Here is a 25591-nt window from a genome sequence, read left to right as displayed (position 1 = left end):
GAGAGAGAGAGAGAGAGAGAGAGTGTGTGCATACGATTATGAGCGTGTGTATGTATGCATGCATGCGTGTGCGCGTGAGAGTGCACTGGTGAATTATACATGTGTGTGCATGCGTATGGGAATGTGAATGTGTGTGTGTTTATACATGTGTGTGCATGCGTATGGGAATGTGAATGTGTGTGTGTTTATACATGTGTGTGCATGCGTATGGGAATGTGAATGTGTGTGTGTTTATACATGTGTGTGCATGCGTATGGGAATGTGAATGTGTGTGTGTTTATACATGTGTTGCATGCTATGGGAATGTGAATGTGTGTGTTTATCATGTTGTGCATGCGTATGGGTGTGAATGTGTGTGTGTGTTATCGTATGTGTGTGCATGCGTATGGGAATGTGAATGTGTGTGTGTTTATACATGTGTGTGCATGCGTATGGGAATGTGAATGTGTGTGTGTTTATACATGTGTGTGCATGCGTATGGGAATGTGAATGTGTGTGTGTGTTTATACATGTGTGTGCATGCGTATGGGAATGTGAATGTGTGTGTGTTATGTGTGTGTGGTTGTGCAGATGGTTGTTAATGTGTGTGCATGCTATGGATGTTGTGTGTGGTGTGTGGCTGTGTGTGATGGTGTGGGATGAGTGGTAACATGTGTGTGTGTGAGTGAGGGATGAGTGTGTGTGTGTGTGAGTGACTTGGTGATGAAGTGTAGGTAATCAGTGTGTGTGTGTGCATAGGTGTATGAGGTGTGTGTACATGATGTATGTGATGGTGTGTGTGTGCGATCGTGGAGTGCACTGTGGGTGAATGTGTGTGTTCACGTGAGGTGTGCAGAGGATGTGTGTTGTGTGATGTGTGTGTGTGTGCGATGTGTGTGATGGGTGTGTGAGTGATTGTGTGTGTGAGGGTGTGTATGTGTGTGTAAGAGTGTGAGTGTGTGTGCACGAGTGTGTGCGTGCGTAGGTGTGTGAGTGCGTGTGCATGAGTGTACATCAGTGTGTGTATTTGTGAGTGCGTGTGCATGAGTGTGAGAAAGCAAGGGTGTGTGTGAATGTATGTGTGTGTGTGGATGTGTGTATGTGGGTGTATGTGTCTATGTGTATCTGAGTGTGTGTGTGTATGTGTATATGAGTGTGTGTGGTGTGTGTGTGTGAGTGGGTATATGAATGTGGTGTGTGTGTGTGTACATGAGTGTATGTATTTGTGTGTGCGTGCATGTGTGCGAGTGTGTATGCGCACGTGTGTGTGTGTATGCGTGTGTGTGTGCACGTGCATATTTGTGTGCGCCGTGCGTGTGTGTGTCTCTACTCCAGTTGGCAGAGGGACACTGAGGATTTCCACACAAAAAATCCAGCACAGAGGGGTGTGTGTTGAGTGAAGTGTGTGTGGAATCTGTGCAGGAGGGTCAGTGTGTCAGAGTCAGAGACGCTGTAGAAGGACAGAGTGCCGGCCGGACGGTCCACACACACTCCTACCCTGTACACACACACTCCTCTACCATCATCATCATCATCACACACTCCTGCTCTGCGGTAGGGGGAGGGGGGGCAGGTATGTCTGTTCGGTTCTTATTGTGCCAGACAGAGTATCTGAGTTTATCAGAGTGACCGTAATCATCAAAGCACCGCAGACTCCAGGAGTTTTTATTCCATCCAAACCACAGTCATAACCCCGTCCTTTCCTGCTGATTCCTTTATCTGTCACTGCTATATCAACCCTCCCCCTCAGACACACTGAACTCAGCCTCCCAGTAACAGCGCTCACACACACTCTCTCTGCACACAACCTGGCGCTCGTACTCAAATCTCTCTGGATGATCAGGATATGGCTCCTCTCTCCCCGGTGTGTGTGTCACCCTCCTGTTCCCCTCAGACAGAGACAGCTCTCTGTGCGCTGTGTTTGGATCCAGTGTGAGCTGACAGCCGTCTGCACACCAGAGACATTAATGAGATTAATTATCATTATTAATATTCACCTTATTATGTGTGTGAGAGAGAAAGGACTGTCATAGTACCTCTGTGTGTGTGTTTGTGTACATGTGTGTTTCTGTTTGTGTGTTTATGTGTGTAAGAGAGAAGTCTCTCTTTCTCACACACACACACACACACACACACACACACACAGAGTGTGTATCTATGCAAAGTGTTCTGTCGATACAGACTCACATTTCCTGGGTCCTGGTTTGGTCCTGTTCTCTCCTCCATGGTCCACACTGTAAGAACAGCAGAACAGAATTCTGAATTTTAACCATCCTTTATTTCCACTCTTAACACACCAATGACATCACATATATAAAAACAAAGGCACAATAAAACACAAAACCACGATCATATGAAAAAAACACAAATCTGTCAGAAAGGAAACTTATTCCATTCACTCACCCTGTTCCATGTGCAAAAACAGCTCCCCTCCCTCCACTGAACATAAAACACCCTTATAACACACACACTCTGAAACACACTCAGGTTCTCCATTGCTTTGTAATACTGAAACTCCACCATCACTGTGTCCCTGATCAAACCCCTAACTACAACAACCACATCTTATTTACTGCAGTGATCCCGTGCAGCACCCTCCACAGGAGATCCCCAACTCTCTTGAGTAACGCTGGTTTGTACAGTGCCCTCCATGCCCCCCCCCCCAACCCTTGTGGTGTGTGAGGCACTATGAACTCTCTTACTTCAGCGTGTGGTGTGGTGTGTGTGGGTTGTGGTGAGCTGGAAACTCTCTGTACTTACAGCAGTGTGAGTGTGTCCTTAGCAGCAGACACGCTCTCTCCTGAGTCTCCTGGTGATGTGTCTCAGGTCCAGCTCTCTCAGGTGTGTGATGTGTGTTTGTTGTAGGTGGTGCAATGTGGAAACTCTCTGTACTTACAGCAGTGGTGAGTGTGTACCCAGTTTAAACAGCTAGACAGCGCTCTCACTCCTGAGTCTCCGGTGATTGTATCTCAGGTCCAGCTCTCTCAGGTGTGAGGGGTTGAAACACAGAGCTGAACCAGAATCACAGCCTCTGTGTGACTCTACAGCCTGACAGCTGCAGTAGACAACACACCTTACACATTAATATAAACTAACAGGGCTGTGTGTGTCAAACACATAGCAGTGTGTTACACACCTTACACACATTAATATAAACTAACAGGGCTGTGTGTGTCAAACACATAGCAGTGTGTTACACACCTTACACACATTAATATAAACTAACAGGGCTGTGTGTGTCAAACACATAGCAGTGTGCTACTTTACAGCACATTAATATAAACTAACAGGGCTGTGTGTGTCAAACACATAGCAGTGTGTTACACACCTTACACACATTAATATAAACTAACAGGGCTGTGTGTGTCAAACACATAGCAGTGTGTTACACACCTTGCACACATTAATATAAACTAACAGGGCTGTGTGTGTCAAACACATAGCAGTGTGTTACACACCTTACACACATTAATATAAACTAACAGGGCTGTGTGTGATAAACACATAGCAGTGTGTTACACACCTTGCACACATTTATATAAACTAACAGGGCTGTGTGTATCAAACACAAAACAGTGTTACACACCTTACACACATTAATATAAACTAACAAGGCTGTGTGTGTCAAACGCACAGCAGGGAGTTACACACCTTACACACATTAATGTAAACTAACAGGGCTGTGTGTGTCAAACACCTAGCAGTGTGCTACTTTACAGCACATTAATATAAACTAACAGGGCTGTGTGTGTCAAACCCCATCTACAGCTCAATATAAAATAACAGGGCTCTGGAATTAATCATGCCTATTTAAGAAATTTGAACTAAATTTGAACAGATTCAATTAATTTTCATAATTTTGAAGAATGTATGAATAGAACCGATTTGACGCTTCCCAAAAATATGTTTATTCCAACTGATGTCAGATTTAAAATGTGTTTCTACCAAGAGGAAGAACAGGAAAATGTTGCTTTATTTCTGTGAAGAAAAATAACTCTCTTGTCTATTTTAACATTAAAAACATTAGTAATATCAGTGCTATATTTAGTCATTATTAACATTAGTGCTGTGTTGTGTCACATTGGAACCCTTTTTGATTGAAGGGGTTTGTGTTTGTACTCACCCCAGTCTCTGCAGTTTACAGTGTGGGTCCTCCAGTCCAGCAGAGAGCGCTCTCACTCCTGAATCCTGCAGCTCATTGTCTCTGAGCTCCAGATCTCTCAGCTCTGAGTGAGGAGAACGCAGGACTGAGGCCAGAACATCACAGCAGCCATCTGTGAGATTACACCAACCCAGCCTGTGGAGAGACCACACACACACACACACGCAAACATGCACATGTACACACACACACACACACACACACACAAACACACAACACACATGCGCACACACACACACAGACACACACACATACAACCACACACACAATTGAAATTCACTGCTGATTGTCACACTGTGCACCTTGGCAGCAGATAAATGTGGAATTTCCTATTTGTACAGTACGTGCATTCCTGGGATGTACACAGTACACACAAAAACAGGAAGAGTTTATATTAATTACGTTCATAAAGTATTCTGACTAATCCACAAAAAAAAGGTTATCACTTGGCTCAATTAACAAAAAATAACTAAAAATAAGGAGCCAATTCAACTCAAGGTTGGGGGCTTCCTGCAAGGATTTCATTAACAAAACTGTTCCATGTTGCGATGATATCACATGGGACACAACATGATTGCAAACATATTTCATTTGCAAACACAAGAAACTGCACTAGTATGATCACTATGGTGTACTTTACCTCACCTTCAGTCTACAAACATCTTTATTTTTTAAAAACATTCAATCTTCATCTAATAATGTAACCAAGGCGGCAAATGAAATACACTGCAGCGCCATCTGCTGGCTGCAGAGAAACACCACAACTGATTATTGCCATTGACTGGTACTACAGGTATATGGAGGACCAAAAATGTAAAAATAATAAATAAATAAATGACTCAATAAATGAATTAATGTATAAATAAATAAATAAATACAAAAGCAAGAAAATGTAAAAATTAATGAATGTACAAATAAATTAATAGACAAAATCTGACAAATGGGTATTTGCATTTATTTCCATATTTATTTCTTGATTCATTCATTTCTGTGGATGTTCATTTCCATATTTATTTATTGCTTGATTCATTTATTTCTGTATATATTTATATCCTTATTTATGTTTTGATTAATTTATGCCTGTATATATATATATTTCTGTATTTATTTCTGTATTTTTTCATCCATATGTTAATGAGGGGGCTGTCAATGAAAATATGTCATAGTGTCACAATATTCCCATTGGTTGATCGATACCAGAGTACGTAGATTCACTGTACATGCCTTGCTTCAACACCGGTTGCTTTTTACCACATTTACGTTAGTAGGGCAGAGCAGGGCAAAACGTAACACAGATTTTATTTTTTTGGTTAGGTAGTGCAGCTTGAGTGACGTATTTCAGGATAAACACTCAGAATGACCCTTGCTTTCTCTCCAACGAAAGGTTAGGGATTTTGATAAACATTTTGGGAGATATTGCCAAATAAAAGTTTGTTTTGGTGATATGTAAGCACATTGTTTTACCATAAGTATTTTTTGGGTGCTGTAATGTGTGTGCATATCAAAGATACAAATGTATGTAACCGTAAACAGTCTTTTCGTGACTAACAGATTGCATATTTTTGATATTACATTTTTTACATTACATTACAGGCATTTAGCAGACGCTCTTATCCAGAGCGACGTACAACAAGTGCATAGGTTTCAAGATGTAGAGGCGCAAAAGAAACACTAGAGTGAAGTAAGGATCGTAGTGCCAGAAGTGACCACATCGATCAGGACTCCAACCCTGTAGAGTAAGCTTGTTCAGCAGCAAGAATCCTACCAAGTACAAAGTACAAACTAGCACTGGAATCACACCTAATCATACAAAAACAATCCTACCAGATACACTAACAATCAAATTATCCTAGCTAGGTACAATGAGCTGAACTATAGGCTAGGGAGGGGTGGGGAGAGGTGCAGCCTGAAGAGATGAGTCTTCAGTCTGCGTTTGAAAGTGGTGAGATTCTCTGCTGTTCTGACCGTCACGGGGAGGTCATTCCACCAGCGAGGGGCCAGGACAGACAGCAGACGGGAGCGGGAAGTGCAGACGCGAAGAGGGGGAGGTGCCAAGCGTCCAGAGGTGGCAGAACGGAGAGGTCTGGCTGGTGTGTAGGGTCTGATGATCCTCTGAATGTACCCTGGTGCTGACCCCTTAGCTGCCTGGTATGCAAGCACCAAGGACTTAAATTTGATGCGAGCCATAACAGGCAGCCAGTGGAGGTCAGTGAGCAGGGGGTGACATGGGAATGTCTGGGGAGGTTGTAGACCAGACGCGCTGCAGCATTCTGGATGAGCTGCAGGGGTCTGATGGCGGATGCTGGCAGACCAGCCAGTAGCGAGTTGCAGTAGTCCAAGCGGGACAGGACCATCGCTTGAACCAGGAGCTGGGTTGCGTAGGTGGTGAGGAAGGGGCGGATTCTCCGGATGTTGTACAGGAAGAACCTGCACGTTCGACTCACCGCCGTGATGTTCTGGGAGAGGGACAGTCTGTTGTCCATCACCACTCCAAGGTTTTTGCGGTGGGTGATGATGACACCACAGTGTCCCCCAGGGAAATAGAAAAGTCAAGAAGGTTAGAGGATGGAGCAGGGATGAAGATCATCTCCGTCTTGCCTGGGTTCAGCTTAAGATGGTGGTTATCCATCCAGCTCTGGATGTCCCTCAGGCAGGCAGAGATGCGAGCAGAGACCTGAGTGTCAGAGGGCGGGAAGGAGAGAAAGAGTTGGGTGTCATCGGCATAACAATGATAGGACAACCCATGGGCAGAGATTACAGGACCAAGAGATTGGGTGTACAGGGAGAATAGGAGGGGACCAAGGACAGAGCCCTGGGGAACTCCTGTGGCAAGGGGCGAGGTGCTGATACTGCACCAGCCCAGGCGACTTGGAAGGAGCGACCGGAGAGGTAGGACTCAATCCAGTCAAGTGCTGTGCCACAGATCCCCATAGCTGCCAGGGAGGACAGGAGGATGGGATGGTTGACGGTGTCAAAGGCGGCAGAAAGGTCTAGGAGGATCAGGACAGATGAATGGGAGGCTGCTTGTGCGGCGTGAAGCGACTCATTGACCGAGAGGAGTGCGGTCTCTGTCGAGTGGCCAGGTCTGAAGCCAGACTGGTAGGGGTCTAGGAGGTTGTTCAGGGAGAGAAAAGGGAGAGTTGATTAGAAGCAGCTCGTTCAATTGTTTTGGATAGGAAAGGGAGAAGGGAGACAGGACGGTAGTTCTGGATGACAGAGGGGTCCAGAGTGGGCTTTTTCAGCAGTGGGGTGACGTGGGCCAGCTTGAAAGAGGAGGGAAACGTCCAGAAGACAAGGAGGAGTTCACGAGGGAGGTGACATATGGGAGGATGTCAGGTGTGATGGTCTGGAGGAGAGAGGAAGGGATGGGGTCAAGAGCACAGGTGGTAGGGCGGTGGGAGAGTAGGAGCTGGGAAACATCAGAGTCAGTGAGGGGAGAGAAAGTGGAGAAACAAGGGGAGGGAACAGAGCTGGGGGAGTGGGGAAGGGTGGTGGTGGACGTGAAGGAGCTGCGGATGTCTGCAATTTTCTCATCGAAGAAAACTGCAAAGTCATCTGCAGCGAGGAGGACTGAGGTGGGGAAGGAGTGCTGAGGAGAGAGGAGAAAATGGAGAACAGCTGATGAGGGTTAGAGGCAGATTTATGGATTTTTGTTTGATAATAATTAATTTTGGCAGAGGTTACAGCGGTAGAAAATGTAGCTAGTAGAGACTGGTAGGCAGACAGGTCGGATTGAGCCATGGATTTCCTCCACTTCCTCTCCGCTGCACGTAGGCTGGCCCGGTTGGTTCGGAGGGGGTCAGACATCCACGGACTGGGAGGGGACGAGCGTGCCTGCCTGGAGACTAGAGGACAGAGAGAGTCAAGTGCTGAGGAGAGCGAGGAAGACAGAGTGGAGGATGCAGAGTCAGTGGGAAGGTTGGAGAAGGATTCAAGAGTGGGGAGTGAAGCAGTGACACTGGAAGCGAGAGAGGAGGGAGAGAGGGAGCGGAGATTCCGGCGGACCATGACAGTAGGAGTGGATGGAGGGGAGGGAGGGAGGGGAGTAAGAGGGAGGGAGAAGGAAATGAAGTGGTGGTCAGACTGGTGCAGAGGGGTCACTGTGGGATTGGAAGAGGAGCAATTCCTCAGGATAACCAGGTCTAGGAGATTGCCAGCTTTGTGTGTTGGTGGGGAGTGCATTAGGGAGAGATCGAATGAGTGAAGAAGAGGCAGGAAGGCTGCGGAGTGGGAGGCATCAAGGTGGATGTTGAAGTCTCCCAGGAGGATCAGTGGGGTGCCATCCTCTGGGAAGGAGCTCAGCAGGGTGTCGAGCTCATCAAGGAAGTTTCCCAGGGGCCCTGGAGGGCGATAGATAACTACAATATACAAGTTAACAGGATAGGTGATTGAGACAGAGTGGTATTCAAAGGTAGAGATGGAGAGGTGAGAGGGGGAGAACAGAGAATTTCCAGGAGGGAGAGATCAGCAAACCTGTGCCCCCACCACGGCCAGATGGGCGGGGGTGTGAGAGAAGGAGAAGGAGGAGGAGAGGGCTGCAGGGGTTGCAGTGTTGCCTGGTGTGATCCAGGTCTCAGTGAGGGCAAGGAAATGTAAAGAGAGGAGGGACGCGTAGGCTGAAATGAAGTCAGCCTTCCGCGTAGCAGACTGGCAGTTCCATAGCCCTCCTGCGACCGTGAAGTTGTCACAGGGGGTCAATGAGGGATAGCGAAGGTTGGAGGGGTTCCGTCGCCGCGGGGGGCCTCGCCTGCAGAAGCGAGTTCTGAAGGGAGAGAACAGGTTGGGATGGGATGGGCACATAGCATAGCAGTGAGGACAGGGAGTAGAGAGAGGAAGGGTGATGGTAGAAGGATAGGGATACAATGACACAAACTGGGAGGGAGCGACGCTAGCGTCGCTCCAAGCCAGACTACAAGCCCTAATTAGCAAATGAAAAGCAGCTGGTGACCAAGCAATTGCCCCACAAACCAGCAGCTAACTAGCTCCACACAATGCCTGCTTGATGCAGTCACTTAAGAGCAAATGAGGCTAATAAGGTACTACACTTTAAACTACACTTCACAAACAAACACCAAAACTAATGCTGGGCAACTACAAAACAGGTAGAAGTCTAATCTAGCTACACTAATGGCAAAAAACAGATACTTAGCCCGCTCTAGGAGAACTTCTGCGGGTTCTGCACAGCTGAATCCTGATTGCACTTTCTGTTTGATAGAGCAAACAGCTCCACCTGCAGGATTAAGACATGCACGCAGACTCACAGAGCAAGGGAACATAACGGAATCGAAAAGGGAAGACATTCAACGGGAACTGCAGAATAATGCTGGGATAACTTGAGAAGGGAAAAGAACAGGACCACATAGAAGAGTTCATGATAAACTTTACTTTGGAGCTTAAAGAACTGTGGCATACATACAGCACGGCTGCACTCAATCTCCTGAACAAGCTACCTCACTACCTCACTGACGTCTTACATTGGTTGGTATATCCTGTTTTGAAAAGCCTAGGGCTCCACCTAGTGGATAACCTGACTACACTACAAATGTACAGTATCGTGATATGTTTTCACCAGTTGGCAATAGGCTATGAAAAACATTTAAATGTAATCAATAGATAGATTAGAAACAGTGTTTGTATCCTAAAACATCAAACTGTATTGAGTTACCTTACTTTGTGTGAACCTTTAAAGGTATTAAAACTTAGGTTAGCTCGCCATGTCAGTTTCTGAATGGCACGTCCCAGAAATTCCATTATGGTATGAAATCATAATTAGGATGTAGGTGTGAATGGTTTCTATTAAAAATGATTAATCTAGTTCTAGTTATATTTTCAGAATTGAGCCAAATAGGAAAACTGTTGTTTCCTATACAGGCAAGAGATAGCCAGAGGCTTGAGCCTGGCTGACCTAGCTGAAAATGCTAGTCCTCATTATGTGCTCTTTTCTGTGGATGCTTTGACAGTTTGTTCCAGGTAGCTGCATCACAGAGATTGACCCTGTAGTGTTCAGCCATTTGGAGGAAGTGGCTCTTCGCCTGAATGTTTCACTCCATAATTCAGATTACGCCAGATCAATTGGATGCCCTTCTCACAAACTGCCTGAGGAAGCACTGGAGAGTTATTTATTAGTTGGTTTGTCTGTTCGTCATGTTGCAGCACAATTAATTATCAATTAATCCCATGCATGTCCACTTCCCATGAGTTCTCAATAGCATGCTTAGCAGGGTGATCTACACTAGATCATTTAAACTTAATCCAGTTATGCACAGCAAGTTTTATCCATCTATGCCTCAGTGGTATTTCTCCCATCTCATTAGTAATGCATTAATTGGTGTTGTTCTGAGTGCCCCACAGCATATCCTCAAAGCTTTTGCCTGTTTAACTTGTGATGCCAGGAAAGGAATTGGGGTGCTGTCCACCAGGGGGCAGCATCGGCCCTACAGAGAGGTATTGCTGCAGCTGTGGCCCATTACCTAACCATGGGCTCTATAAGAGGCCTAGCTTCCAGGCCTAGGGGAGGGTGCTTTTAGATGGTGTTTGGGAGCGTGGCTATGGACAGTAATAATGACCCTGTGCTCTATATAGCAGTGATGAGTCTCCTTGTGTTCCTGCTATATAATGACCCTGTGCTCTGTATAGCAGTGAGGAGTCTCCTTGTGTTCCTGCTATATAATGACCCTGTGCTCTATATAGCAGTGAGGAGTCTCCTTGTGTTTCTGCTATATAATGACCCTGTGCAACCTCTACCTTCTGCCTAGCAAGATAAGTAAAGCCAACTGCTGTAGAATTTAAATGTTCTGAAATCCAGACTTTAGCTTTGGACTGGAACCACAGAAGAGTGACAAAACTAAGTGATGTAACATTGCACCTAAACAGCAGTTTGCACGTTGATCAGATTGACCCTCTTCCCGAAGATGTACACACATACCCTATCGACCAATAGTTGATTTTACCAACAGTAATAATATCTGATTTTATGCTCAATATCTTCAGAAACGCCACAACCCTGTAGCACACACAGGTGTGTAATGATGAAGGAGTACAACTCATCTTCATCACAAGGTCAGCATGAGAAAGAGAGTGGGGTATAAGTTAGAGCTGCCGCGGTATTGATTTATTTCCTTACTGCAAAAATTAGCGAAGCCATTCAAACCGTTGCGGTAACCGCCATAAAAAATTATAATTTAAACCTCCAGCTACGATTTCGTTTTTTACTTTCAAGTACATTTCTGGAATGGCTGTTTCCGAGAAATAGGTTCTGCCCGGCAGTTCATGCTGCTTGTCGAAGGACTGAAGCATAGCTCGGAATGATGGCTTTCCTACAGTCCGGAAGGGCACCATCTCCACAACCAAATACTTTGTTACAGTTGCTGTAAGTGCTCGCCACTTGTTGCTGTCCCGGTTGTATTTAGTCACTCTGGCAAATGCCTCTGAGACTCCTAACTGACGTAGTGCCGAGCCGGTACCTCCCGAGGTAGATGGGGTGCCTTTCATTGCATCGTATAACGGACGATGAGTGGTCCTAAGAGGCAATGCTAGATTTGTCCTGGTTCCTCGCATGACGTTGATTTTCCTGCTGCAAATGCGGCACACTGACTCATCCAAATTCTTTGGCTTTCCATCTTCATCGGGCTCAAAGCCAAAATGTTCCCAAATAGGAGAAGTAACGTTGGGTTTCGCTACCATGTTTTTAGCCTAATTTGAAGCGAAAACTTTCTGTAGCCAACAGTTGCAAAGCACGTTCTGGGTGACACTTTCTCCGATCAGAACGTTAACTGCGCAACTGTGAGTGAAAACTTTCGAACACATGGCTACACAATTATAATTATAATTATTTTAAAAATTGCATTGCATTTATTTCAGATCACAACTTTTACAAGTAAAACTTGGAACATAAACAATTGGCCTAAAATAAACGGGAAAAAACAAAACCCAGCGGTGAAGCGGTGATCAGCTTGACTCTGCGGTGAACGTGATGTGATTGCGTTACCACGGTAATGCAGTAACCGCGGCAGCTCTAGTTTGCCGGCCACTGACCTGTGTTCAAAGCCTCTCTAACTACTCTGAGAACACTGTCCTCTAGCTGCGCTTCTTGCAAGTCTTCTCGGGTAAACTGTTCTAGCTGACCCAAACTGAGATGAGTTGCAAAAGCATACAGCTCAGGAACACCTTCTGCTGGAACACCTAGTTTGTCTGCCAAGTGCACATCACTGTCACTAGACTCCTGCACATGCACACGACCACAAATCGCCTTCACATCACCCTGTGAAAGGTTTCTCCACGTCTCAGTGTCCAGTCTCGGGAAAGCAAATCAGCCTCGACATTGACCTTCTCAGGGCGATATTTTACTTCAAAATCGTATGTGGCTAGGGCAGCAAGCCACCTATGCCCTGTAGCATTAAGTTTCCCTGTCGTCAACACGTGATTGCGTTTCCGCGGTAATGCAGTAACCGCGGTAGCTCTAGTGTAAGTATGGATTTCATTAGAGTGCAGAGCAGGTAGTGAATAATGGGGATGGATGAAGACTGCAATATGTGACAGAAGTGAATCCAGAAGTCGGTGGAAACCTGGCAAATGAAACTCAATACAGCTCAATGTAAAGTTCTACATGTGGGAAATAAAAACATCAGGCTAGATTACTTTATGGGAGGAACGACATTGGAATGTGCTCAATTTTGGGAGTAACAGTTGATCAAATCCTTTCAGGTTCTAGGTACTGTGCTGTTGCAGTAAAAAAGCCAACAGGATGCTGGGATGGATAGTAGTGAGTATAATTCAAAGCTCCAGAGTGCGACCATTTTGGGTGCACATGCGACCAAAAGTCTGTCAAGTGCGACTAAACATTTTAATTGGTCGCACCGGTGCACCTGACATTTAGCAGGTCTGTCTCTGTGTGAGTGTAGTGTTATTTTTTTTCCCACCCGCATTCTGCGAAGACCAGCCCCTACTCTGCCTCTAATTGGCTCTGACCCTGATATTCTTCTTCGCTGAATGCGGGTGGGGAAAAAAATAAGGCATGTGTGTATTAGTGAGGTGCGGATCGCGGTTATATCCGCGGGAACCACGGTTAATCTACGGATCGGGTAGGCCGAGTCATAAAAATTAACATTCTGATTAATAGCGGATGGGTTGCGGGTGGGTGAAATAATACATCATTAATGAGGAAAATATTAATGCTGGATACTATCTAGTTTGTAGGTAAACCTAGCACTAGTGGTAGGTAGGAAAATGGCGAGCATGTTGGGCTGAATGGCCTATTCTCGTCATTATGTTATGTTATGTTATGTTATTTTTGTTATGTTATGATAGACGTGAAACTTATTACTGTACTGAAGTGGTCAATATTTTACAATGTCAATCATGCATTCAGCATTCAGTATTCACCTGTGACCTGATACTACAGACTCCACTGAAAACTTACATTCTGGTCAAGAACCACAAACCTGGCAACCCTAAGACTCATGACAGTTCATCCTGCTTTTCTTTGTTGTGCTAGAGCAGTTAGAAGAGAGGGATGAGAACGACGTGGACAAAGAAAGAATGCTGGTGGACACAGGAGTAAACAGAGAGAAAGCACTTTTTATATTTCACTGCACAGAGCAATAATCACTAAATCTATTCAGTTAAGGTCACACAGTACACAGCATTACTCACCCCAGTCTCTGTAGTTTACAGTTTGGATTCATCGGTCCAGCACAGAGCAGCTTCACTCCTGAATCTCCCAGGCTATTGTAGCTGAGGTCCAGATCTCTCAGGGGTGAGTTTGATGACTGGAGAGCAGAGGCCACAATTTCACAGGACTTCTCTGTGAGGCCACAGCTGTTCAGTCTGCAAAAGAAAGTTGATATATTATTATATATATATATATTGTGTTTAAATAGCGCAATATACCGTAAAATCTGATATGTGCCATGTAACAGTAATCATGTTGAGTGATGTAGAGAGATACTGAGGATCTGCAGATATCCACCCCACACTTGCTGCAGCTGTGCATCAGCTGAACTTACTGTAAGAGGCCCTCTGTGTCAGTTCTGTTCTTTCCTAATACAGCTAGGTCTATTACAGGATCCAGAAGAAACCAAGGGGAGATGTCAGACCAGCAGGTTGAAGAAGCCATGTCTTTTCCACTCTAATTGTAGCTTTCCCCATTGCATACTTGCACAATTAAAAAGCGCTTTTCTCCGCTTTCTGCCCTTGCAGGTTCACTTCCCATGAGTCCTCAATAGGATGCTTAGTAGGGTGATCTACACTAGATAATTTAAACTTAATACACTTATGCGAAGCAAGTTTTATCCATCTATGCCTCAGTGGTGTTTCTCCCATCTCATTAGTAATGCAATAACTGGAGTTGTTCTGAGTGCCCTACAGCATATCCTCAAAGCTCTTGCCTGTTTAACATGTGATGCCAGGAAAGGAATTGGGGTGCTGTCCACCAGGGGGCAGCATCGGCCCTACAGACGGGTATAGCTGCAGCTGTGGTTCATTGCAATCACATCAGCTGTGGCCCATTACCTAACCATGGGCTCTATAAGTGACCTAGCTTCCAAGCCTATGGGAGGGTGCTTTTAGATGGTGTTTGGGAGCTGGGCTATGGACAGTATGGTGGGTTGGTGCCAGTTTTGTTTGGAGCAGCTAAAGGTACATATAACAACCTTGTCCTCAATATAGCAGTGAGGAGTCTCCTTGTGTTCCTGCTATATAATGACCCTGTACTCTATATAGCAGTGAGGAGTCTCTTTGTGTTCCTGCTATATAATGACCCTGTACTCTATATAGCACAGTAGTGGATTCTCCTTGTGTTCCTGCTATATAATGACCCTGCGCTCTATATAGCACAGTAGTGGATTCTCCTTGTGTTCTTGCTATATAATGACCCTGTACTCTATATAGCAGTGAGGAGTCTCCTTGTGTTCCTGCTATATAATGACCCTGTACTCTATATAGCAGTGAGGAGTCTCCTTGTGTTCCTGCTATATAAAGACCCAGTGCTCTATTTAGCAGTGAGGAGCAGAGGTGGGTAGTAACGCGTTATATTTACTCCGTTACATTTACTTAAGTAACTTTTTGAATAAATTGTACTTGTAAGAGTAGTTTTAATGCACCATACTTTTCACTTTTACTCAAGTATATTTGCGAAGAAAAAAGGTTACTTTTACTCCGTTATATTCGGCTACATTCCGCTTGTTACTTTTATTTTTTACCCATTTTTTTATTCAACGCACGTTCCGTTTGTTTCTTTCTCTCAGAGAGACTTCAGCCAAAGAGGCTGACTGATCTTTGCTTTGGCGCTGTCATAGCGCCACATGACTCCGTTTCACCAATCTTACGTAGCCAGTCACAGCACACAGAAGGATGAGTGGGTGAGAACAATGGCTGAAACAACGGCGGGTGATTCGTAGGAGGCAGAACACCCCTGGCCTCACGTTCAAACTATGTTTTACTTACAGACTACCAAAAACAGTAGTTACATTATGCGCTGCCTTCTTTTTCTGCCTAGAAATGTGGACATTTCAGCCTACAAGAACTCAACTTCGAACTTGAGAAAATATGTGGCGGTAAGTTGTAGGTTAGTTTTGGCTGTGGATAGCTAACTATTTGACTGAGTGGTCATTTATTGTCTTCGACCAGAGACTGTAAAAAATATGGACAAAGCTACTGTGACGTCACCCATTGACTCTCCGTGGGTCTCTAAAACACGTTTTGAAGCTCAATGGCGGGCGCAGCCATTTTCTCGATTTGGAGGCAAAACCATAGAGTTAAGCGGTCTTGTGATTTTTACAATTTGATTGACAGTCCGGTGCGGAAAAGCCCATCAACCTGAACGAGGCTAGCTGACTGTCTGCCGTTATGTTTTAAAATATATTATCAGATGTTTACGGAGCTTAATTTCCATCCGTGACTGTACTGTGTCATGTAATCACGTTATTTGTATGACATTAAAAATACAATTAGGCTATGTTCAGTTATCTTCAATTTATGTTTCTCAGCAAAACGAATATGCTTAGCTAGCATATCAGCTTGCCAGTGAGCTAGGTAGGCTATCCTTGGTTAGCTCACGCATTAGCAATATGAACCACAGGGGAAGAACATTGACTACACTGATGGTCAATCAATCAGAGATGTGTAGGCTACTGGTGATTTGACTAGGCTAATTTTCGTATAACTGTCTGGTAGATCTGCTGTTAACCGAGCAAGTTATCGTTATAGGTTTTCGCCACAGTCAGTTAATGAGCCAGTAACTGCTACTAGCTACTCCATCGCCGTTTGTGGTGTTCACTTTCTGGGTGACGTTAGCTGACCGATCGTTCGCAAATCACTTTTTACCGAATAAAAGTTAACACTGTCAGTGGTGATTAACAAATCTACCAAGTATTTTAATAACTTATCTGCAGGCGTGTAAATATGACAACGCACTTTGTACAGCAAGTTTTCCACCTGGTGCATGAAGACAAAAATAATGTAGCCTACATTGAATTTCTAATTATTATTAGGCTATTATTTTTTTCTTGTAAATCATCAAAACCAATGGAGAAAAGCCAATATACGCAAGGAGCCCCCAGAACCGATTCTGAGAACCACTGTCTTAAATGCCTAGCTTGTCGGTCTCTTAAATGCTAAAAACATGTTCCTTTCTAAATGCCAAGATGGTTAATTTCGTTAAATTCTGTGTGTGTGATTTCATCGTGTGTTGTATATTCAGAAAATGAACCTTGAGACTCTTAATTCGCTTCGTGAAACTGAAAAAGTGTTTATCCCAAAATCGGGATTATAGTAGCTTTGTCACATGCGTGAAGCATGGCCCAGGTAGACATTTACGGAATGTACACGACTGACAAGCCGTCAAACACGTCTGACAGATTAAATGTTTGCCGGTTAAGGTCAGCTAGCTAGTCAAATGGCTTGGTAGCCGAAGTTGCGAACTGTTTTAGCATAGGCTACTACTGGACTACCAAATATAGCAAGCTGATTACGCTTTCTGCCAAGAAATTATTTGGTTAAGTAGGTTAAAGGAAATAGTAAAAATGACTTGGCTACCGAAAAACTTAAGAGGAGGATTATTTTATGGTCGTCTAGTGCAGCTGTAAATAGCACACGCCATAATGAAATCACCACAAAATGGGATGCCTGCATTTTCAGACTTAGCACAGGCGGACCGTGGCAGGAGCTGCAATGTCAAGGCCAAGAGGTGCCACCGCCCACCCCAGTGACCATAGACTGTAGCCCCTACTGTAGCTCAGTCCTCCGCAGTAATCTGGAAGTGACGAAAGCTGCACCTCATTGGTCCAGAACAAATATTGGCACTGTGCCCAAATGATGCAATAAATCATGAAATCGACCCATGGACAATCATAAGACGAATAAAATACATCTATTATGACGATTTGTTATTGTGAGACAAGATTATTGACTTTGTATTTTGATAACATTTGTACCGTAGACTTACATGGAAACCGGATATGAAAACACCTATACTGGAGCCATCCGTAGTGGTGCTAGTGAGCAACCAGGAACTACAACACCAGGAAATGAGCTTCAAAAACGAAGTCTGGTTTTGGCCGCTTGTCTTGGACAATCCGTTTGTGAAATACAAGCGCATTCGTGACGCCTGGGTATCTTCCAAAATAGCTGCGCGTAATACCATACCTTACATTACATTACATTACATTCATTTAGCAGACGCTTTTATCCAAAGCGACGTACAAAGAGTGCATTTTCATGATCGTAGACAACTGCTGAACACGGGTTCAGTAAGGTACAATTACTTATTTTGTACAGCTATTTCTAGCCGAGAACAATGAACACTATCCTGGTCTAACATCTGCAAAGCCAAACTAGGCAGAAGAATAAGCTACAGTATTAGGACGAATACAATTTACCAAGACGTGCAGGGATGGGGCAACATGTAACAAGTGATAGGAAAAGGGTTTTTTTATTGGGATGGCAGGTATGCCATCCCGCCAAGTTACGCCTTGGCGGGGGCATGCCCCCATACCTATACAGCACCGAGAGTTTGGCACTTTTCAGGGTTCCCCACAGAAATAACCACAACAGCCACAGACACTTAGCCCTTAAAAACATTACATTCTGTACATTCTGACCCCATTTCAACAGACAGAATTCATAAACAACTTCACATGTCCACACAATAAAGCCCCAAACTAAGGGGATTTTGCGTTTTCTCCTTCTTCTTCTTCTTCTTCTCTTTCTTCTTCTCATTCTTATTTTTCCTGCCGCCTATCCCACTAACAACATGTCTCCCCATTGGACATTTCACCGACACCAGCCAAATCTGCCCTACACGACCCAATCAAAAACGCGCATACACACGCAAAATACCCATACCTTTTTTATTCTGAAACATTTCCCGTTCAAACAGCTAATCCGCCTGTGGCCTAGTGGGTAAGGTTACAGTCTTGGGAACATGGGGTCGTAGGTTCAAGCCCAGCTTGGAACATGTTTCTTCAACCTGCTTCAACCCTCACTAATAATTGTCTACTAGCCTACTTATCAATTATTGCTTTTGCACCATATTTACCCGCCGTTCACCGTTCAGTTATTAACCGGCTACAATATTGCTAAGCCACATGGATTCAACGGGAGCTCTTCTGTGCTTACTGGCCTGTGTTCTTTAAAACCACCGGCAGGTTTGCTAATGATATTTCACGCATTGCATAGCTGTGGCATTAGCTAACGAAGTCACGGCAAATGTATTCCTTTCATTAAAAAGTTACACCAGTTCACCACTGTGCCATTTCTATTAACTATATTTCTTCACTTGGCTACCGTACAAAACTTTCATATCAGCAAACGCCACGTTTCTATTTCTACATTCATGTTACCTCGCTCTGTTCTCTATCTAGCCACATACGCTACAAACAATTACTACTTATGTACATTCTGCAACTCCGAAGTTTGAACAGCTAATCCATCCGTGGCCTAGTGGGTAAGGTTACAGGCTTGGGAACACTGGGTCGTACGTTCGAGCCCAGCTTGGAACACGTTTCTTTAACTTGCTTCGACCCTCACTAATAATTGTCTATTACTTCTTAATAATTGCTTTTGCACCATTTCTACCCGCCGTTCACCGTTCAGTTATTAACCGGCTACAATATTGCTAAGATATATGCATTATGACTTACCGTCTGTACGTTCAGTTATTGACCGGCTACAATATTGCTAAGCCATATGGATTCAACGGAAGCTCTTCTGTGCTTACTGGCTTGTGTTCTTCTTTAAAACCACCGGCAGGTTCGCTAATGACATTTCACGCATTGCATAGCTATGGCATTAGCTAACGAAGTCACACACTGGTAAACCTCACTCACTCACGGCCACCCATATGCATTTCATGACGCAAATGTATTCCTTTTATTTAAAAGTTACACCAGTTCACCACTGTGCCATTTCTACTAACTATATTTCTTCACTTGGCTACCGTACAAACCCTTAATATCAGCACACGCCACGTTTCTACATTCCTGTTACCTCACCCTGTTCTCTATCTAGCCACATAGGCTACACACAATTACTACGTATGTACGTTCTGCAACTCCGCATTAAAACATTACATTTAAAATCATGATTCACTCATAAGTATAACTACTAGCACTGAACATGAGAAAAACACATTCGTGCAATAGATTATATTACAGGCAAATAATGTGTGCAATGTTATTTGACCCTCCACTTCAACAGCCAACATTCAATACCGACTGTTATATATACCATTTGATAATGAATATAAGCTCGCTCATGGTCACTCCATTTACTTCGCACTATACTCCGTGATCATGTCAACCTTCACCTACATGCCCATTCTGCTAAAAACATATTGTTTCAATTACGGAATTTCGTAATTTCATTTTAATTTCTCTCACACTCTTGTTATTCTCTCATATGCAAAGCCTGCTGGGACATATGCGTCTGCTCCTATTCTCCACTATCATGTTTTCCGGTTCTAGTTTAGCAAAACAGCGAAGAGGATTCCTACCTGCAGATAAGCCTATCAAAATGCCTTATAAACCTTACAAACACTAAAAGTGCATCTCCACGAAATAACAGACAATGGAGCAGGACAGAAGGATAAACCTTACAAACACTAAAACTGCATCTCCACGAAATAACAGACAACGGAGCAGGACAGAAGGCTACACAAGTTGCGACCTAGGGAGTTATAATTCTACGGGCGTGTTGATTATTTTGTCAGTCAAGGCTCGTTGGATGGACGTCAAATCCGTGAGTACATACCATCTGCGTTCCTGATGCGTTTACGCTTACGCCACTGCATCCTTTCTCACAGCCACTGTTTTACATATATAGCAAACCGAAACTGCTGAACGGTACACGCTCATCAGGCTGTACAGATTCACACAACGATAGCCATAATCCACAACCGTTTCTTGCCGGGTCGCATTTCTCACTCTCATAATAAAACGCTTTGCAAAAAGAACTGATATCTCATTAAAAAAACACGTTTTCAACGTACAAAAATGCCAAGTTACTAAAAAGTATTGATATCAAAATGACGCCAAGTTACGATACTACAAACAATATAGGCTATCTTGCCTCACCGAAATGACATAAGATGTATCTCAAAGCAATGCTACCCAATATTTCCTCAGTTCTTTCAAGTCACTTGGCCCTGTGTTTTCTAATCTTACCATTTCACAATGTCATGCAAACTTTCTGTCAGATCAAAGAGACAAATATTTCGAATTGCCTCATGGAACACATTGAACATTGTACATTGAAATTAATGTATAAATGTATAATGTATAAATATAAATTCATTAATGTACAGAACTGCTGCTGAGCAACGACAGGAAGCACATTTCTCCAGAAAACATGTTTATACTTGCTTTTGAACTGAATTTGAGTACATGTGCAAGTTATTGTATATTTGCTACGTACAATAAATACTGCATGTAAAACACATATTGTACATACATACATAGAGAACTTCTTTATCTGCATGGGGACATTTCCCTGGCAGCATCTTACATTCACATTCATGAACACACTTGTACCAATAAACATACTATCATTCACGCAACAGAAAGCCTGGGAAGCGAAATACATAGGCCTACATACCAATACAAATTGGACATACACACACCTATTCAATCAATCTTGACTGTGAGAGAGCCATCCACACATATATTTGGCCTGTTCATGTAGTGCATGCTTATACACAGGGCCAAGTGACTTGAAAGAACTGAGGAAATATTGGGTAGCATTGCTTTGAGATACATCTTATGTCATTTCGGTGAGGCAAGATAGCCTATATTGTTTGTAGTATCGTAACTTGGCGTCATTTTGATATCAATACTTTTTAGTAACTTGGCATTTTTGTACGTTGAAAACGTGTTTTTTTTTATGAGATAATATATACAGCGTGGTGGTGGTTATTCTAGGTATAGTCTGAAGAGATGAGTCTTCAGGCCATGGCGGAAGATGGATAGTGAGGGGGAGGTTCGGAGAGGGACGGGGAGTTCATTCCACCACTGGGGAGCTAGGGTGGAGAAGCTCTGTGATCCCTTTGGGCGGGTGGGAGGGGTTGCAAGACGCCCTGCTGCCGCAGAGCGGAGTGGTCGAGCAGGCACATAGAATTGAGTCATGTCCTGCAAGTAGATGGGGGCTGTCCTGTTGGCGGCAGTGTAGGCAAGGGTCAGGGCTTTGAATCGGATCCTGGCAGCGACCGGTAGCCAGTGAAGTGATCGCAGCAGAGGAGTGACGTGGGAGAATTTGGGGAGGTTGTAGATGAGTCGGGCAGCGGCATTCTGAATCATCTGTAGTGGCTGTATGGCACAAGCTGGCAGGTTTGCAAGGAGAGAGTTGGTTTGCAAGGAGAGAGTTGTCAATCAACTCTCAACACCTGTTGTTTACGTTGTTGTCGCCCTTTTTAGTGCAGTCTGGCTTGATTGACAATTCATTTATTCAATAGGTGAGAGTATAAGCTTTCTAACGATGTATAACATGTCTAATTTTGCTTTTGGAATAGCGTTTTTTAGGTCTATATATATATTTCCCGGCACAGAAAAAAATCGCGAAAGTACTGAAAAAATTAACTTCGGAGGATAACAAGGACATTTTTTTCTACATAACTAGGTACAGGTTGTTACTTATATTTTATATAGACTGCAGTTGAAAATCTGATGTTTTTCTGTCTACCGAACGAACCCGGTCGATAGATACTCACACTAAAGTAGTAGTCGGCTACTGAAATATTATGATCTCTAGATTAACCAGTAGGCTAATATCAGCAACTTTTTTCGAGCTAGCCACTTCAATTGAATTCTCCTTTTTGCTGTCAGAAGAGCAGTGGAAGGCAACGATAGCTTGGAAAATATGAATTGCAGTTTGGATAGCTTTCCGTGTACTGTCAACCCCATAACAAAGTTGCCATTTCATTGTAAACAGTCGTGTCTGTTTTTTTTCATTATTTTTGCGCTGTGTAGCCTACACAGTTAGGCAACATTTATGGAGCCAATCATGTTTGTGGTGGCTACTCCATAGGCAAGGGGGGTATTTCAAATTAAATGAAAAGATGGGCAGTGGCAAGAATAAAACGGGCGTTTATAATTCAAAACGGGACCCGACGATTTGCACCGATGTATTCAATATAGCTCGTTACACTCGTTAAAAGTACATATCTTTAAAGGAGTAACATGGTGGTTGAACGTGACACTTCCCAGTTGTCTTTAGTCAACAAAAAAACAAATGTGCATTTTTTTTTATTATTCAGTCATTTCAATGTACTTTAAAACGTATTTTTCTAAGCCTAAATTTCCCACTATAAAAGTTCACCCGAACCGTCTGGGTGTGGTAATGAGAACTGTCAGTTAGCTATGATTGACAGACCGTGCCCCATTACCATAGCTACCCTCATGATACGTGCTCTTTTTGAGACACTTATCACAAGCTAGCTAGCTTAGTAGTATATCAAGTATCGATAGATAGCTACGGTAAGGACGTTGACTTATATCCAATTATAATTTTTGCTATCTAGCTAGTCACGTTAAGATAAACGCACAACAATAACGTCCTCATAAAAGCAAACTAGCTAGCTAACGTTATCGATAACATTGCCTTATGAAAGCAAACTACCTAGCTAGCTAACGTTAGTTAGCTAGCTAAATGAATATAACCAGAAATAATCTAATAGTCCTTAAAAGGCACTCTAATTTAAGTGAACCTAACGTTAGTCAAATATTTGCATTGTCTTGCCCGTAAGCCAGCGGCGCAAGCTATGGGTCTCGAGTTATCCATGGGTTTACGGGGCGTGGAAAGGGGAGTGGTTACTCTGTTTGTGACGCACCAAGTTGACAACTTTCTCAACCGGTTGAAAATAGGACGATAAATTTAAAACGCATATTTCTTCAAAAATACAGAACGGACATATTTAATACTTTACTCATTGTGTTTCTTCAATGCCTCTTGTGCAAATAGCACATAAAACCGAGAAAGTGTGACAATCACCATGGTACTCCTTTAAACTAAAAAAAACAACTGATATTTACATATTGCGTTATTCATTAACACTGTATCACTTTATTTATATACCAACTCCTGTGTACCATTTTCCTATGACATGATTTCAGTTTCCAATCCGAGAGAGTAGCCTACACTAGACTGTCATCCGCCATTACCGTTGTTTTTGACCGTTTTCGCGAAAGGAATTATGGTATTTTTCCCAGCCGGAGCATGCACGGATGCACACTTCAAATTTTGATCAAATGGATCAGTGCTCCGCACTACCAAACTTCGGTTTGGACTCGCACTCCAAGATGGAGGCATGCTCGCTATGCGCACTCGGAGCATGGAAGTGTGCGGTTTGAGACACAGCCAAAGTTTGTTTACGCTAAACCGGAAGTTGTGCACATATTCCGCGCAAGGCATCATGGGACTTTGGAATATTGTGGATAAGTGCATCATAAGGTACAATAATGGTGCGACAAAGAATTATGTTTTACACATATAAAGTTTCTGTTTGAATTTGAGCAGGCTCCTCTTTGTTGTGATGATGAGTCTATTTTAATGGATAAATCCCCTGTAGCCTCATTGATATTTTTTCTGTCAACGGAGGGTTCACCCCAACAAACTGATGAGGTATACAGACTGAATAGAGTACAACAGAAAGCGAAAATCGTCCTCTTCTGACGAACCTCCTGTGTATTGTTTACTTAAAGGGATATGATTTAGGCCATATTTGAATTTGCACATGGCAATTTTATATTTTGTTTATTTCTATTGGACAAGCATTTACAATTTTATATTTTGGACATTTGGATTTTTACGTTCATCTTGCTCTGCTTATTTCAACATTAAATCAGATTATATGAAGTAACTCAGTACTTGAGTATTCTTTTCACAAGATACTTTCTTACTCTTACTGAAGTAATTATTTGGATGACTACTTCTACTTGAGTCATTATTATTTTAAAGTAACAATAATTTTACTTGAGTACAGTTTTTGGCTACTCTACCCACCTCTGGTGAGGAGTCTCCTTGTGTTCCTGCTATATAATGACCGTGTACTCTATATAGCACAGTAGTGGATTCTCTTTGTGTTCCTGCTATATAATGGCCCTGTGCTAGGAGTCTCCTTGTGTTCCTGCTATATAATGACCCTGTGCAACCTCTACCCTCTGCCTAGCAAGATAAGTAAAGCCAACTGCTGTAGAATTTAAATGTTCTGAAATCCAGACTTTAGCTTTGGATTGGAACCACAGAAGAGTGACAAAACTAAGTGATGTAACATTGCACCTAAACAGCAGTTTGCATGTTGATCAGATTGACACTCTTCCCTAAGATGTGCACACATACCATATAGACCAATATTTGATTTTACCAACAGTAATAATATCCAAGGCCGTGTTTACCCAATGGGCTACATGGGCTGCAGTCAGCGGTGAGGGGAATGTTCTTTTTCTTTTTTTAATGAATTTTAAATTTGTTTTGACATATATACGTACCGGTAGGATTGCTGCACGTCTCGCGATATACTGCCGTTAATCTAACCAACGCAAAGATACAAAATATGTTGTCGCGAGAATACCCTATCGACCAATAAATACGGCATGTGTGTATTAGTGATGTGCGGATCGCAGTTATATCCGCGGGCACCACGGTTAATCTGCGGATCGGGTGGGCCGAGTCATAAAAATTAACATTCTGATTAATAGCGGATGGGTTGCGGGTGGGCGAAATAATACATCATTAATGAGGAAAATATTAATGCTGGATACTATCTAGTTTGTAGGTAAACCTAGCACTAGTGGTAGGTAGAAAATGGCGAGCATGTTGGGCTGAATGGCCTATTCTCGTCATTATGTTATGTTATGTTATGTTATTTTTGTTATGTTATGATAGACGTGAAACATATTACTGTACTGAAGTGGTCAATATTTTACAATGTCAATCATGCATTCAGCATTCAGTATTCACCTGTGA

At 43.3% G+C, this 25591-nt stretch overlaps 1 long non-coding RNA gene and 1 pseudogene across 1 annotated transcript in view; one reads left to right on the top strand and one right to left on the bottom strand.

Moving 5' to 3' along the window:
• LOC135245769 (uncharacterized) overlaps positions 1-1623 on the top strand; it is a 65705-nt gene extending 64082 nt beyond the window's left edge. Inside the window, exon 2 of the long non-coding RNA XR_010327392.1 lies at positions 1553-1623. This is a non-coding gene — a long non-coding RNA (uncharacterized LOC135245769). The remainder of the gene's footprint in view (positions 1-1552) is intronic.
• Positions 1-25591, bottom strand: part of LOC135245708 (NACHT, LRR and PYD domains-containing protein 3-like) — a 251271-nt pseudogene that overhangs the window by 169329 nt on the left and 56351 nt on the right.

This window comes from Anguilla rostrata, chromosome 19 (assembly GCF_018555375.3).
Source record: "Anguilla rostrata isolate EN2019 chromosome 19, ASM1855537v3, whole genome shotgun sequence".
NCBI lineage: Eukaryota > Metazoa > Chordata > Actinopteri > Anguilliformes > Anguillidae > Anguilla > Anguilla rostrata.
Note: the sequence above shows the minus strand (reverse complement) of the source record. Positions and strands in the feature narration are given on the sequence as shown.